The sequence below is a fragment of the Geotrypetes seraphini genome, chromosome 2, assembly GCF_902459505.1.
Source record: "Geotrypetes seraphini chromosome 2, aGeoSer1.1, whole genome shotgun sequence".
Lineage (NCBI taxonomy): Eukaryota > Metazoa > Chordata > Amphibia > Gymnophiona > Dermophiidae > Geotrypetes > Geotrypetes seraphini.
This window is the reverse complement of record NC_047085.1, coordinates 15,614,215-15,632,165: the sequence shown is the minus strand read 5'-3', so window position 1 is coordinate 15,632,165 and position 17,951 is coordinate 15,614,215.

The window sequence follows — 17,951 nt, the reverse complement described above, 5'->3', positions numbered from 1 at the left end:
GAGCGATAGAAAGAAAGGGAGAGAGACAGAAATAGAGAGAGAGAGAGAAAGATTGGAGAAACTGGGATTCTTTTCCCTGGAGAAGGGGAGACTTAGAGGGGATATGATAGAGACTTATAAGATCATGAAGGGCATAGAGAGAGTGGAGAGGGACAGAAAGAGAGAAAGGGAGACAGAGAGAAATAGAGAGAGAGAGAGAAAGATTGGAGAAACTGGGATTCTTTTCCCTTGAGAAGAGGAGACTTAGAGGGGATATGATAGAGACTTACAAGATCATGAAGGGCATAGAGAGAGTAGAGAGGGACAGAAAGAGAGAGAGAAAGGGAGACAGAGAGAAATAGAGAGAGAGCGAGCGATAGAAAGAAAGGGAGAGAGACAGAAATAGAGAGAGAGAGAAAGATTGGAGAAACTGGGTCTCTTTTCCCTTGAGAAGAGGAGACTTAGAGGGGATATGATAGAGACTTACAAGATCATGAAGGGCATAGAGAGAGTAGAGAGGGACAGAAAGAGAGAAAGAAAGGGAGACAGAGAGAAATAGAGAGAGAGCGAGCGATAGAAAGAAAGGGAGAGAGACAGAAATAGAGAGAGAGAGAGAAAGATTGGAGAAACTGGGATTCTTTTCCCTGGAGAAGGGGAGACTTAGAGGGGATATGATAGAGACTTATAAGATCATGAAGGGCATAGAGAGAGTAGAGAGGGACAGATTCTTCAAACTTTTGAAAAATAAAAGAACAAGAGGGCATTCGGAAAAGTTGAAAGGGGACAGATTCAAAACGAATGCTAGGAAGTTCTTCTTTACCCAACGTGTGGTGGACACTTGGAATGCGCTTCCAGAGGGCATTATAGGACAGAGTACGGTACTGGGGTTCAAGAAAGGATTGGACAATTTTCTGTTGGAAAAGGGGATAGAGGGGTATAGATAGAGGATGACTGCACAGGTCCTGGACCTGTTGGGCCGCCACGTGAGCGGACTGCTGGGCACGATGGACCCAGCGGAGGCACTGCTTATGTTCTTATGTAGTTTTTTTCTTGTTTTCTCGTCTGTTTTATTTCACTGCCATCTTTGTTGGATTTTTTTCCTTGTGTTTTTTTTTTTACGCAAACAGGAAAAGAACATCTCCCTGCCCCACCTAACAAATCAAATCTAAGCAAGGCGAAGGGGTTAGCCTAAACTAAATCTACAATCACATTTAACCAAAAGAAATTGTTTTATTGTTTCCAAAACAACACGCTGGAAAGAATTATACTGTATATAGAAAGTTGAGAATGTCTGTTTGCCCGAGGGCAGAAACTCATTGAAAATTTAAGAGAACGCAGCCAAATTTGGAACAAGGGGAAAAGACACAATTTAGAAAGCGGGTCAGATCTTATTGTGGAATTTGTGGCTGGTCTGTGTGTGTTGGCTCTGCGTAGAGAAGAGAAAAAGGGAGGCAGTTACAAAGAAATGTGCTCTAACTGCAGCATTTCACTGTAGATCTGGAATTCTCTCATAAAAAGGCATTGAGCCATAGAGGGACGGGGGAGTTTTATTTCTCCGAAACCTCTGGCTCGATCTGGATAGGGCAATGGTCTCAAACTCGCGGACCAGGGGGCCACATGCGGCCCGCCAGGTACTATTTTGAGGTCCTCGGCATGTTACCATCGTTCTGGAGCGTTGCCCGCCTCACGCCAGCGCTTTCCCGCATCTGTAAGCGATTGTGAGGTGGAGCGGAGAGGAGAATGGCGGACAGACGCGGGAAAGCGCTGGCGTGAAGTTGCAGCAGCGAGGCGGGCAACGCTCCAGAACGTAAGGCGACCATTGGAGGCAGTGCAGCTTGTGCGTGTGTACGGAATCTCGTGAACTCTTGCAAAATTCGGCCCTGCTTGATGTACGATGGCGGTGGTGTCCGGTGCTAGAGGAGATGAGCGCTGAAGGCGGTTGCAGATGCGATCACCGGACGCTTAAGGCACAAATTTTCCAGGCACAAGTCGGATATTGATTCTCCCCTAGAGGACTACACCAAAATCTTGTCTCCTGCAGTTGATAATTTAGATTAGAATCTAAACCACAATTTTGCATGAGGTAAAACTCGTTATAGTTTATAAATCTTTCCTTAATTGCTTCTGATTATTTCAGCTATACACGGCTGAAATGATCAGAAGCAATTAAGGAGAGATTTATAAACCATAACGAGTTTTGCCTCATGCAACGTTGTCATTTCTTTTTTTTAAAATCTAAATTGATTTTCAAACTTCGATAGTGCAATACAGATGGTAAATCAGAAAAACTGCACAAAACACACTATTCACTATACAATTATTACTTTAAACAATCATTTTCTCCCATCCTCATCGTCATTCTTAATATAATAATACATATGATGTGATTACAAATTATAAATAAATAATTTAACTATTCAAAATACATTTCCCTCCCCCCACCCTCCCTGGATGTGTAAGGAAATCTAATGATAAAGGAAGACACATGACCCTTATTATAATGCAATAAAATTAGTCAATGGACTCCATACATCATTAAAGGATATACTAGTCCCCAAACGTTTCATACTTATATATGGTACACACATTTACCCACCAAAAAGTGAAATTGATCCTATCATGATTTTTCCAATTCTGTGTAATCGAACATTTTTTTCTTTAATAAGACATTAACTATTTTTTTATACAGCCCTCCACATACCTACAAATCCAAAATTTGGCCCTACAAAGGGTTTGAGTTAGAGGTCTGCACGGGAACGGGGATCGCGGGAATCCCGCGGGTCCTGCAGGGATCCCGCGGGAATCCCCCCAACCCACAGGACTCCCACAGGGACCCCCCTCTGGCCCACAGGACTCCCACGGGGACCCCCCTCTAGCCAACGGGACTCCCACGGGGACGGAAAGCTTTGGAAGCAGGGTTCATCCATATAATATAATGGACACGTCAACCTTAGTAAAACAAAAAAAGGGTTCCACCAAAGAGATTCCACAAGGAAAACAGCAGCGCAAACACAAAAGAAACTGTGGAATTGATGATCCTGTCAGAAGTAATGGCTGCTTTTTATGGGGACGGACGGGGATGGAGGTAATTCCTTGTGGGATGGGTGGGGAGGGGGAGGTTTCTGACAGAGATGGGTGGGGACGGAGAGGATCTTGAAGGGGACAGGTGGGTTCGGCGAGGATCCTGGCAGGTACGGGTGGGGACGGAGAGGATCCTGGTGGGGACAGGTGAAGACGGAGAGGATCCTGGTGGGGACAGGTGGGGACGGAGAGGATCCTGGCGGAGATGGGTAAAGACGGAGAAGATCCTGGCAGGGATGGGTGGGGACGGAGAGGATCCTGGCGGGGACGGGTGGGGACAGAGAGGATCCTGACGGGGACAGGTGGGGACAGAGAGGATCCTGGCGGGGACGGGTGAAGACGGAGAGGATCCTAGCGGGGATGGGTGGGGACGGAGAGGATCCTGGCGGGGACGGGTGGGGACAGAGAGGATCCTGACGGGGACGGGTGGGGACAGAGAGGATCCTGGCGGGGACGGGTGGGGACGGAGAGGATCCTGGCGGGGACGGGTGAAGACGGAGAGGATCCTAGCGGGGATGGGTGGGGATGGAGAGGATCCAGGCGGGGACGGGTGGGGACAGAGAGGATCCTGGCGGGGACGGGTGGGGACGGAGAGGATCCTGGCGGGGATGGGTGGGGACGAAGAGGATCCTGGCGGGGACGGGTGAAGACGGAGAGGATCCTAGCGGGGATGGGTGGGGACGGAGAGGATCCTGGCGGGGACGGGTGGGGACAGAGAGGATCCTGGCGGGGACGGGTGGGGACAGAGAGGATCCTGGCGGGGATGGTGGGGACGGAGAGGATCCTGGCGGATATGGGTGGGGACAGAGAGGATCCTGACGGGGACGGGTGGGGACGGAGAGGATCTTGAAGGGGACAGGTGGGTTCGGCGAGGATCCTGGCAGGTACGGGTGGGGACGGAGAGGGTCCTGACGGAGACGAGTGGAGACGGAGAGGATGGGTGGGATTTCCGTCCCCGCGCAACTTTCTAGTTTGAGTTTGAGACCGCTGGGATAGGGTTACCAGATTTTCCGGAACGAAAATCCAGACCCATTGCCTCCCCCCCCATAGGCCCGCCCTGTTCTGCCCCAGCCCCCTCCCCCTCAACCTGTTCATTTGTAGGGAGGACATCTGCGCATGCGCTGGCGTGACGTGCTGATGTCACATGCATGCGCGTGGCGTCACCGCATTGCATCCACGCATGCATAAACGGTAGCAGAACGAGACTTGGGGGTAATCGTCAGTGAGGACATGAAGTCTGCCAATCAAGTGGAGCAGGCTTCGTCCAAGGCAAGACAAATCATGGGCTGCATACGAAGGGGTTTCGTCAGTCGTAAGGCGGAAGTCATTATGCCATTGTATAGATCCATGGTGAGGCCCCACCTGGAATACTGTGTGCAATTCTGGAGGCCGCATTATCGCAAGGATGTGCTGAGACTGGAGTCGGTGCAAAGAATGGCCACCCGGATGGTCTCGGGACTCAAGGATCTACCATACGAAAAACGGCTTGACAAATTACATCTATACTCACTCGAGGAGCGCAGAGAGAGGGGGGACATGATCGAGACGTTCAAGTATCTTACGGGCCGCATCGAGGCGGAGGAAGATATCTTCTTTTTCAAGGGTCCCACGACAACAAGAGGGCATCCGTTGAAAATCAGGGGCGGGAAACTACGAGGTGACACCAGGAAATTCTTTTTCACTGAAAGAGTGGTTGATCGCTGGAATAGTCTTCCACTACAGGTGATTGAGGCCAGCAGCGTGCCTGATTTTAAGGCCAAATGGGATCGGCACATGGGATCTATTCACAGGGCAAAGGTAGGGGAGGGACATTAAGGTGGGCAGACTAGATGGGCCGTGGGCCCTTATCTGCCGTCTATTTCTATGTTTCTATGTTTCTATGCACATATGCCGTTCCGACGTCACTGCTAGCTGGAAGCTTTTTACAAAATCTAGACAAAGTGCTGGGTTTTGAGAAGCTGTCCGGACCTCCGGACGACATGTCCAGAGAAATCCGGAGGTCTGGTAACCCTAGGTTTGGGCCATTTATGAATTCAAAGGTCAGGTGTTTTGCCTCCAGATAGACATTCTATGTCTCCAGTCGTGTTTCATGGGCTTGTCATGCCACTGGGGCTTGTGCGCACCTGTGAAGCTGAAAGCTCTGCTGTCGGCCGTTTCACTACCAACGGGGCCTCCCAAGGCAGACAGGTTCCAGCGGAGACGCCAGGCTAATGATGTACCAGCAGCAGATGGGGCAGTGTTGGAGGCAGAGGATCGCGTTTGATGTGACAACCTCAAATTTATACTGCGCAGAAGAAAGGCCTGGCAATCTACGGAGTCAGACTGCAGCTTCACAGGGTAAGCTTTAGGTGGACCAGTGGAGCCAGCCTGCTGTGTGCCACCTCAAGGCTCGGGGTCTATTCCCCTGGGAGCTAGCTTGACTTCTGACCTTGTCAGAGGCTTGATACGTCCTGAGTAAGAGCCCTTCAGGTATCAAGGTATAGGACGTTTTCTCCCCCTCCCCCTCTCCCCCTCCAGTCATGTGGCAAGGTTCCAAGGGGTGGAGGTTTCAGTCAGGGTCCGTCTGACTGGCAGCCCAAGGATCTTAAAGATTGGACTGCTTGGAGAAAATCTGAGGCAGAAATTCCTTTCCCTTCACTTCAGCTGCACAAACAGAGCTGCCAGGCTTGCATTTGTGGAGACTGTGAGTATAGCCCCATTGCTTCCTATGGGAGAATCAGGGAGAGAGGGTCTAAAAACTGAACTTTTAGCAGTTTCTGAGGGTGGGAGTACAGGTCTCCCACCTCCAAACCCCCTATTTTGACAGTTTTTATTTTCCTAAAATCATTTCTATGGACCTGTATTGGTGTGAATTTACTGGCGTCGGCCATCTTGGATTTTATCTTTTTTTTTTTTTTAACTTCTCTTTTCTGCCTCATAACCCCTCGATTTTGCTAAAAATCATCAGGGATGAACTCCTCAACCCACATTCAGATGAATTCATGTGTGGATTATACCAGACTTTTGGCAGAGGAGCGTCCATGTATCACTTGCCATGGCATGCATGGGGAGGGAGCAGGAGCTTTGGGCTTCACCTCCTCTAGGTCCTCTGGGGCTGGAGAGCCGGTGTGGGTCTGGGAAATGGGCAAGAAGTCCCACCCAGTACCAGTTTTTGGTGGCAACATGAAACGTAAGCGTGCCGATTCTGGGGACCCCTCGCAGGTGTCATTTGGGATCTGTTGGAAGCCTTCTTCAGCCCCGTTGTGGGGCTTTTCCCTGGAATTTGTGCAGCTCATGTGAAGAGCATACCTTACGGAAGTGACTTCAGAGGGAGAACCAAGGCCAGCGCGAGTAACAGATTGGAGCTGCTGCTCAAGCCGGTGAAGAGTTAGAATCACAGGGGGAAGGATGGGGCAGAGAGGAGGAGAGGTGACGGTGCCCCCCACTAAGGCAGCGCCTGGGGCGGTCTGTCTCCCCCTCCCCTCCCCATTACTGCACAACTGGCTGTATCATTTGCACATTTCAGCAAACATGCTTTAATCACCGACAGTCTCTGGACTTGCCCCACTGTTGTTGGTTTCTGAACTGGAGTCTTCACTTTTATTGGTTCCATTTGGAAGGCGACTGTTCGGCGCACTCCATTAGTTCTGTTTGGTTCTGTTCCAGCTCATCGTCCCAGACAACGAGTTGCTTTCTCAAATGGCCCACGTTGGTTGCCTCGAAATACATCCTGATCAAATGGTTGGATGTGATTGCACCTACTTTATCGTTATGGAGACGCAGATGATATATTTGCTCACCTGAGAACGCCGGGACATTACAGTCCTTTCCTCTGTGAGGGGGCTACGTTTCCAGGCGACTTGGGAGCCCTTCTGGAACACTATGACTCCTTTGGCCCAAAGTCGTATTTTGAACTGTTAACTCTCATTTTCAACCTGCTTTTACATTTCTTTGCTTTTCTGTTTATGCTTTCCAATTTTGCTAACCTACTTGTTTTTATATTTGGGGAAGGGATTCCGGATGGGAGGGGAGGGGATTCTAGCGTATATTTTTTCTCAGTTGTGAGCCCTGTTTCGTTCTGCTGTACTACCATGCTTCCCCGAAAATAAGAGAGTGTCTTATATTCATTTGGGGCCCAAAAAAAGGCACTAGGTCCTATTTTTGGGGTATGCACATGATCATCTCTCCCTTCCTCTCCTTCACCCCAATTCTTCCTCTTTCCTCCCTCCCTCCCATCGATTGTGCAGCAGAACCCTTGAGCACCCCCCTGTCCCCACCGCGCAGCCAAACCCCTGCTGACCCTCCATCCTTCCCTCCCCGCCGACCACGAGCAAGCCCTACCTTCAACCGACGGACAAGGCCGAAGCAGCCTGTTTAGAGTGCTGCCAGCCCAACGCTGCTTCACTTGAAGGTAGAGCTCGCTTGAGATCGATTGCGCAGTGTGTGTGTGTGTGGGGGGGAAGTGGCTGGGATGAAGAGTTGCCGGCAAATTGGACTAGGGCTTATTTTATGGGTAGGGCTTATATTAAGACCTACCCCGAAAATGATGCTATGGCTTATTTTTAGGGTAGATCTTATTTTCAGGGAAACACAATATCTGTAACTGTTTAACTTTGACTCAATAAAAATTGTTTAATCACCGACAATGTCAAACAGGACATTGCTTCAAAACTGTTGAACAGCACAGTGCTGGGGCAAGCCGGTTTTCAAGCAGGTAAACCGAAGCACGTCACTGGGAGACATGGTTGGACCGGAATCACATTTCCTGTTTCACGCCCTGCTGAGCACTTTGTCAGCACAGTGATGGTGGTTAATGACATAGCCTAGCAAGGTGTTAAAATTCAAACAGACTTTGACACTGGCCTCACCACAGACTCAGTGTAACGTGAGGTCTTGTTGCAAGGGGTGACGGACAAAGCCGCGCCGACATTTCTGCCCAGACAATTGGGCGCAAGACTCCAGCTCGCCGCTCTAAAACTTAATTTTAAAGAGCTCCGACGGAAGGTTTGTGTGTGTGGAACTCCCCACTTTACTTCATACTGTTCGTGCTGCCGTTAGCTGTCATTGGGGTGTGTGTGTGGGGGGGGGGGGGGGTGCAACCCCTCACATTATACAGAACTCTTAACTTTTTCCTAAAAAATCGGGAGAAAGTTAAGTTTCCTCAATAATGGGAGGTTCCAACCCCCAACCCCCCCCCCCAACGGCAGCGTGAACACTACTCACCCCCCCCCCCCCGTTGGAGCTCTTTAAAATTAACTTTTCCAGCAGCGTACTGGAGTCTTGCGCGCAATTGGCTGGGCTCAAATGTTGGCGCGGCTTTGTCCCGCGTGAGAATGACTGTGAACTGTTGCAAGGAGTTGAACAGCATTGCAGGCTTTATCCAGTCTCAAGAAGACATTGAATGCTTGAGGGTTTGGAACGCCATTGGTAGATGACTACACCAAAGTGTAAGTGTTTAGGTATTAGTGAAATATGTATGTTAAATTTCTCTTATTTGCCACAATAATGTGCAGATATTGAAGGTTCATTTAATAAAATAATAATAATAATAACTTTCCCCCCCCCCCTTTTTACTAAACCGCGATAGCGGTTATTACCGTAGGGAGCAGTGCTGAATGCTCCGCGCCGCTCCTGACGCGCATAGAGTTTCTATGAGCATCGGGATCATCACAGAGCATTCAGCGCGACTCCCTGGGGCAGGCCTTTGGGGGAAGGGGGCCCTGGTTTAGATGTACAGGGAGAGAGGGAAGGGAGAAGGGGTACTGCTGGACAGGGGGGAGCAGGGAAGGGAAGGGGGAAGGAGCATTGCTGGACAGGGGGAGCAGGGGAGGGAGAAGGGGTACTGCTGGATACGGGGGGAGGTAACAGGAAGGGAGAAGAGGTGCTGCAGGACTTGGCAGAAAGGGAAGGAAAGGAAAGGTGCTACACACTGGAAGGGAGGGTGAGATGTTGCATGGGGAGAGAGCATATTGGGTTGGGGGGTGGGAAGGAGGATTGCCACTTGAGGGAAGGGGAAAGGACAAGCATGCAGAAGGCAGAAAGTATTGGACTCATGGAGAGGGCGAGATGGATGGGGAGGCATAAAGGAGAAATGTTACACCGGGGGAGGGAGAGATGCTGGATGAAAGGGTAATTGAGAAAAGGAGAGATGGTGGATCTGGGGATGGGGGGGTTCATCGCTGCAGCTGCGTGGATGGAGATGAAAAAAGGGAAGATGCCAGACCTCTGGGGGAGGAAAGGGAAACAGAAGGGGAGGAAGATGGAGGTTAGCACAGAGAAAGAAGGAAACGACAAATGGGCAGGAGACCCTGGCAAGTGACTTATCAGAAGACAACCAGAGCCTGGGACCAACATGATTTGAATAATGACCAGACAACAAAAGGTAGAAAAAATAATTTTATTTTCTGTTTTGTGATTACAGTGTGTTAGATTTGAAATGTGTATCCTTTCAGAGCTGGTGTTAGACCGCAAATATGAGCGAGAGAGAGGGAAAGTCTTTTTTGTTTGTTTATTTTGTTTATACCACATCGCCAGTGTGGTTAGGAGAAGGCAAAGGGGGTGAAGAGGCTAAAAATTAAACCGACCAGGATGTTTGAAAAAAATACCCAATTGGGCAGGAAAATTGAATTGAATTGAGAAACCAATTCAATAGGCTGAATCAAATCAAATTTTTTTTGCCTGAATCGGGCAGCACTAGTCTGCGCATGCTTTTGCTGTCTGTGCTTTTTTTTTTTTTTTTTTTATAGCTTTTATACTCGCGAGCCCGTGGTTTTAACCCGGGTTTAAAGTGGGTTAAAATCACGGGCTCGTGCTGCAGGGATGGGCGGCAAGCAGGAGACTCGGTGCGGAGAGCAGGGTTTTTGCTAAGCGACTGGTCCTCACAAGTCCCTTGGTTTTGGATTGGCCAGCCCAGTCAGTGTGCCTTCCTTAGTTTAGTGAATTGCTCCCTTCGTGCCGTTTCCCCTCATTTGCATGTGCGGATCGGAGGATGATCGGCATAAAGGTTAGTGAATCAGGTTGGAGGAAAATCAGGTCAGTATACGATTGGTGGGCTTAGTGAATCTAGCCCTTAATCTACCCCATTGCCCCAGGTACATTAGATAGATTGTGAGCCAGACAGGGGAGAATGCTTGAGTACCTGAATTAATTCATGTCAAACCGTTCTGAGCTCCCCCTGGAAGAACCGCATCGACAATTGAATAGATAAAAATAATAAAGTTAACACTAGTGACATTTCCGAGCCCTGCTGGCAAACTGCTACTACATGTTGCAAACGCTTGACGAATACATAGGAGACAGTCCTTGCCCTGTAGAGCTTACAGGGCAATCAACATTTTTTTTTTTTTAATGTTCTTTATTCATTTTTAAAATTACATTAAGTGTTACATAGATTCAATCACATTAACAATACATATATCACTTACAAAGTATCATTTGCACATTACTTAAAATCTTATCATTCCCCCTTCCCTCCCTCCCTACCATATAATCCAGTATAATATAATATGTATTAATAAAATATCCCCTCCCTACCCAATTAATACTAATAAAATTAAGGGAAACAAATCTAACTACTCCGTGCAATATTTTGTTAATGGTTTCCATACATCCTGAAATTTCTTGAAATAACCCTTTTGTAATGCAATAAATCTTTCCATTTTATATATATGGCATAGAGAGTTCCACCAAAAGTTGTAATTTAATCTTCTCCAATCCTTCCAATTATATGTGATTTGCTGAATGGCAACACCAGTCATTATAAGTAATAACTTATTATTATTCACAGAAATCTGACTTTTTGCTCTCATTTCCATACCAAATATCACAGTATCATAGGATAATGCCACCGGATTATCTAACAAATTATTAATTTGGTCCCAAATTGATTTCCAAAAACTCATAATAAATGGGCAATGAAACAGTAAATGATCTAAAGTTCCTACTTCTAGATGACAATGACAACATCTATTAGACAAAGAACTATCTAATTTTTGTAACCTAACAGGGGTCCACAATGCTCTATGTAACAGAAAAAACCAAGTTTGTCTCATAGATGCAGACACCGTACATTTCATCCTCCGAGACCAAATTTGTGGCCATTGAGATGCAGTAATTTCATGCTTAATCTCAATGCTCCAAATATCTCTTAAACCACTTTTTAATTTCTTTTTATTAAATCCACTTAACACTTTGTACCACTGGGCGGCCTGGTGACCCAAGAAGTCTGTCTGAAAACACAGAAACTCCAAACTATAATGATTATTAAGGTTTTTCCAATCAGGGAACCCCGCCTGAATGGCATGCTTCAGTTGCAACCATCTAAAATTTTCTGAGTTTTTAAGACCAAATTTATGTTGCAAAATTCAAGCATAGCACCATTAGAAATAACATCATCCAATATTCGTACAATCAACATTTAAAAAAACTGTATCAGCTCATCCCTCTCTCCAAGTAAATTGTACCTCCTCCCCCTCCCCCACATCTCCATGCAGCAAGTCATCTGATGGTCTGAGCCAGTGTTACTGGCAGCAGACTTCACCCCCCCCCCCCCCTCCGGCACTTCAAAAACTTGGACTGCCCCTCTAATATTGTGTAGCCTGGCAGGAGAGCAAAGGGCCAGGCAAAGCTTCAAAAGCATGCAATGATGAGAGGCAGGAAAACAAAAAAATCAGTTTAGCTCTGGCTGGAGCCTGGAGCCAGAACAGCTGTTTACAAGTCCAGGCTGCTTTATAGAGCTGAAGCGAAAAGGACACCGTGCAGATGGGGCTTTGGGCCGACATTTTGGCCGATCCAGTTGAAATCCAAATAACCAGGAGCCTCCCACCAAGTTCAGGAAACTTGGCAGGTCTGTGGGGGGAAAAAATCCATAGGAATTTATGAATAAAATGCACTTGTGGCCAGCATCCGGGCACTGATTCTAATTGAATTGGAACATCACCTCCAGAAATGAGCACCACATAAGCCCATTAGAGGCGGTGTAATCAAGGACAGAGCCCGGATCCAGATCAGCGGGAGAGCTCGCTTTTGTCAGGCTTCCAAGGTTTGCAAAGCGGCGGGTCTGGACATTTGCCAAGACCATCCCTCCTACGGAGTCGGATGACACGAGAAAGGGGCACTGACACACTCACTGGCTTGCTGATACCGGGCACAGAAAGCAAATACTCGGCGGCTATAAAAAGTCTCAGCGGATCCCATTCCTGCCCCCCCCCCCAAAACGCCACAGACATCAACTGAAGATGAGGACTTTTCTGCTCTCCCTGCTGGCTGCAGCTCTGTGCCTGTCCACCGGTAAGTGAGACCCAAAACCATAAATTATTATTTCACTTTTATCCTGCGTGTTCTTCTGGGGGGGTTTCCAAATGTGGACTTTTATCGTTAACTAGCTGATCACCCGGCGGTGCCTGGATATTTATTTATCCCAATCTTCTGGTGTCGATAGACTTGTATTCAGGGACTACGCCTGGTAAAACGGGAAGTATTTGGTTGTTTATTTCGTGGACGTCTTCATTTTTAGCAGCAAGAATGGCCCTCTGTATGGGGCTGAACTTGGACTTTAATGGCATCGGGAGTATCAGTATTAATCTCAGCGAGACCAAAAAGTATGAATTAGACAGTAATATCTGTCGTTTTCGATTATTTCTACTTTGTCAGCCCCTTCCTGGAGGAAAAGTCCAGTTTGTTATTGAGAAAGACATGGGGGAAGCCACTGCTTGCCTTGGATCCGTAACATGGAATGTTGCTACTCTTTGGGATTCTAGAATCTTGTTACTCTTTGGGATTCTAGAATGTTGCTTCTACGTTGGATTCCAGAATCTGCTGTTCTTTGAGATTCTGTACGGAATGTTGCCGCTCTGGGGATTCTGGAATCTTGCTACTCTTTGGGGATTCCGCATGGAATGTTACTACTCTGGGGATTCTGGAATCTTGTTACTCTTTGGGATTCTAGAATGTTGCTTCTATGTTGGATTCCAGAATCTGCTGTTCTTTGAGATTCTGTATGGAATGTTGCCACTCTGGGGATTCTGGAATCTTGCTACTCTTTGGGATTCCGGAATCTTGCTACTCCTTGGGTTTTGGCCAGGTACTAGGGTCCTGGATTGGCCACTGTGAGAACGGGCTACTGGGCTTGATGGACCCAGTAAGGCTATTCTTATGTTCTTAAATTTGGTTGAAATCTGTCCATGCATTTCAGAGGTATGCTGGAACATACATACACACACACACAGACAGATACATCTGATTTTATATTGATAACTTCTACTGAAACTAGCCCGCATTGACAGAGTCTTCTTTTTTATGTCTTCTAAACTATGACCTCTTAGGAAGAATTTTATAAAAGGCTTCTGTCTGCAGACTGACCTGAAAGGGATGGAAAGTTTCTGACGCTCACTGCAATAAAAAAGGATCTCTGACAAATGAAAACCAGACATGCTGTCTGGTTGGTTTTTTTTTTTTAGATGACAAACCCTCCCATCAAGTCCTCATCGTTTTTCCAGGGGAGCTGGCTAACTCTCCCTCCTTCCGACATCCTAGCCCGCTAACACTCTTCCTTCTCCGATCTTCACCCAACCCTTTCTTGGAATTCCTTTCTCATTATAATTCCTGTAAACCGTGCCGAGCTCCACAAATGTGGAGATGGCGCGGTATATAAACCCAAGATTTAGTTTAGTTTAGTGTTGCCTAATTTTTTTAAATGGGTTTAAAGCCCAAATGAATAGTAATCCAGAGAAAAGGCTTCCTAAGACAAAAAGTTGCCCAGTCTTTCAAGTTCCAAAGGAGGGAAGGAAGGGGTTTGGGGGTTTAGCTGGTGCATTTTTCAGTGGTAGCTGAAGGCAAGTTACGCCTTCCCACTTCCCTCATCCTCCCTGTCTTGTCTGCTCACAATCTCGGGGTCAGCTGACTCCTCTCTCTCCTTCGCTGCCCAGATACATTATATCGCTAAAACCTGCCGCTTCTTCCTCTGTAATATTACCAAAATCTGACCCTTCCTCTCTGAGCACCCTACCAAAATCCCTTATATATGCCCTCATCACCTTGCGCTTAGATTACTGCAAATCGCTACTTCCGCTCAGCCATGTTTCTCCCCAGAATTCGGCTCTACGACTCATATTCCATGAGAGCCGCTAAAGTCATGTTACCCACCTCCTAAAAACACTTTATTGGCTTCCCATCCATATCCAAATACAATTCATACTCCTCTTACCGACCTACAAATGCATTCACTCAGCTGTCCCTCACTATCTCTCTTCACTTATCTCCCCTGATGTCCCCTCCCCACGAGCTCCGCTCATCTGGTAGGTCCCTCCTATCTGTGCCCTTCTCCTCCTCTGCCTCCATCCCTTCTATCTTGCTGCATCGTATGCCTGGAACATACAGCGGGCTCCGTCTCTGACAGAGTTCAAGTCCGAGATAAAAGCCCACCTCTTCGAGAGTTCTTTCGACTCCTAACTCCTCTCACCTTGGGTTCTGCATCCTCCAACCGTATATGACATGTCTGTCTGTCCAAGTTAGATTGTAAGCTCTTCAGAGCAGGGACCATCTATAAATGTCAGCCCACCTCTATGAGAGTGCTTTTGAATCCTAACTCCTCTCACCTTGGGTTCTGCATCCCCAACCCTATATGATATGTCTGTCTGTCCAAGTTAGATTGTAAGCTCTTCATAGCAGGGACAGTCTATAAATGTCAACCCACCTCTTTGAGAGTGCTTTTGACTCCTAACTCCTCTCACCTTGGGTTCTGCATCCCAACCCTATATGTCATGTCTGTCTGTCCAAGTTAGATTGTAAGCTCTTCAGAGCAGGGACCATCTATAAATGTCAGCCCACCTCTTTGAGAGTTCTTTCGACTCCTAACTCCTCTCACCTTGGGTTCTGCATCCCAACCCTATATGTCATGTCTGTCTGTCCAAGTTAGATTGTAAGCTCTTCATAGCAGGGACCGTCTATAAATGTCAGCCCACCTCTATGAGAGTGCTTTTGACTCCTAACTCCTCTCACCTTGGGTTCTGCATCCCCAACCCTATATGTCATGTCTGTCTGTCCAAGTTAGATTGTAAGCTCTTCAGAGCAGGGACCATCTATAAATGCCAACCCACCTCTTTGACAGTGCTTTCAACTCCTAACTCCTCTCACCTTGGGTTCTACATCCCCAACCCTATATGTCATGTCTGTCTGTCCAAGTTAGATTGTAATCTCTTCAGAGCAGGGACCATCTATAAATGTCAGCCCACCTCTTTGAGAGTTCTTTCGACTCCTAACTCCTCTCACCTTGGGTTCTGCATCCCCAACCCTATATGTCATGTCTGTCTGTCCAAGTTAGATTGTAAGCTCTTCAGAGCAGGGACCATCTATAAATGTCAGCCCACCTCTATGAGAGTGCTTTCGAATCCTAACTCCTCTCACCTTGGGTTCTGCATCCCCAACCCTATATGTCATGTCTGTCTGTCCAAGTTAGATTGTAAGCTCTTCAGAGCAGGGACCATCTATTAAATGTCAAAATGTACAGTGCTACATGTGCCTTTCAGCGCTGTAGAAGTGATCAATAATAGTAGTAGTAGTAATGCAGGCATTTCTCCGCCTCCTGGAGGGATTACAATATCTCTACCTGAGGCAATGGGGGGGGGGGGGGTCAAGTGACAAAGATCACAACGAGGCTCAGTGAGATCAAATACATGCTGTATTCATGATTCTTTTTTTTTTTTCTGGAGTATTTTCAGCATGGCAACATATCTAGTGAAAATATACTTTCTGGGATTTGTTTTAAATGTGCCTTTCATAGCAAGTTCTAATCTTAGTATTATTTGACAAGGGTAATTGCCATCCCCATTTAATCTTTTCGGTCCCAGAAATCTTGATCAAGGTTTAGCACGGATTGGTAGCAGGGAATCTTGCTACTCTTTGGTATTCTGGAATCTTGCTACTTTTTGGGATTCCAGAGTAGAAAATCTTGCTACTCCTTGGGGTTCTGAATGGAATGTTGCTACTCTTTGAGATTCTGTATGGAATGTTGCTACTCTTTGGGATTCTAGAATCTTGTTACTCTCTGGGATTCCAGAATCTTGCTACTTTTTGGGATTCCGGAGTAGAAAATCTTGCTACTCCTTGGGGTTCTGTATGGAATGTTGCTACTCTTTGAGATTCTGTATGGAATGTTGCTACTCTTTGGGATTCTAGAATCTTGTTACTCTCTGGGATTCCAGAATCTTGCTACTTTTTGGGATTCCGGAGTAGAAAATCTTGCTACTCCTTGGGGTTCTGTATGGAATGTTGCTACTCTTTGAGATTCTGTATGGAATGTTGCTACTCCTTGGGATTCCGGAATCTCGCTACTCTTTGAGCTTATGTATAGAATATTGCTACTATTTGGGATTCTAGAATCTTGTTACTCTCTGGGATTCCGGAATCTTGCTACTCCTTGGGATTCTGTATGGAATGTTGCTACTCTTTGGGATTCTGGAATTTCGCTACTCTTTGGGATTCCGGAATCTTGCTACTTTTTGGGATTCCGGAGTAGAAAATCTTGCTACACCTTGGGATTCTGTATGGAATCTTGCTACTCCTTGTGTTTTGGCCAGGCACTAGTGACCTGGATTGGCCACTGTGAGAATGGGCTTGCTTGATGGACCATTGGTCTGACCCAGTAAGGCTATTATGTTCTTAATGATAGTACCTTCTGCCCCACTGAATGTGTCTTTAAAATATTAAGACGGTGGAATATTTGATGTCTTTTTCCTCATTACTATTATAAATTTGATGTCGCTGCTAATTATTACACTGTGTTCAGTTTTTGTTTTGATATTTTGATTGGTGAACTACAGTTTGTCTCCACATTAATTGGGGATATTAGACCACAACATATCATTATCATTATATACCACAGAGACAATCCAAATAATCTAAGTGGTTTACTATGCAAAGAGTAAGGGGCAAAGAAGACGAGGAACACTAAGCTCACCTTTGTTGGGCGATCCGTGGCCGAGTCTTCCCGGGCGACCGATTCACTACGACTCCTCATGCAAATTAATGCGATCAGAGGCACGCCCCCTGCGACCCCACGGATCGCTGCAGAGCCACCCTGACACATGCGCATACGATCTTTTTTGCCTGTAGATGAGGTCTGCGCATCCCCTTGCTCTCCACACAAACGAGGTCAAAACGAGGGGGGAGGGGCTTTAAAGGAACAGAACACGCTTTTAACCTGTGGGCACTGCAGGGAAGGGCGGCAGAGAGCAGGAGAGTCGGCAGAGCTTGCCTTCTTGCGCTTTTTGCGCAAGGGAGATGCGTTTAAATTGGGTTTATTATTGTTCTGATACTGAGATTTCAGGGCGGCAGAGAGCAGGGCAGTCGGCAAGGACGTGGGCGACTGATCCTCATCAGGCGCTTCTTTTTGGATCGGCCAGACCAATTGGCGTTCCTTCCTCTGTTTAGTGAGTCGCTGCCTTCCTACTTTGCATGCTATTTCCCCTCATTTGCATATGCGGATCAGATCAGGCGCAGATCAGGCAGAAGGTTAGCGAGTCGGGTCGGGGAACGCGCGCATACTGGTCGGGACACGATCGGTGAGCTTAGTGAAGTTTCATGTTTATTAGGATTTTTATATACCGCCTATCAAGGTTATCTAAGCGGTTTTTACAATCAGGTACTCAAGCATTTTCCCTCTCTGTCCCGGTGGGCTCACAATCTATCTAACATACCTGGGGCTAGGGAGGATTAAGTGATTTGCCCAGGGTCACAAGGAGCAGCGCGGGGTTTGAACCCACAACCTGAGGGTGCTGAGGCTGTAGCTTCAACCACTGCGCCACACACCCCTCCAATCTAGCCCAAAGGGACAGACAAAAGTTGAAAGTTACAACTGAAGCTTAATAAGCTTTTTTTATGCACTTCGGTCATAAGTCTTCCCATTTGTTTCTTCC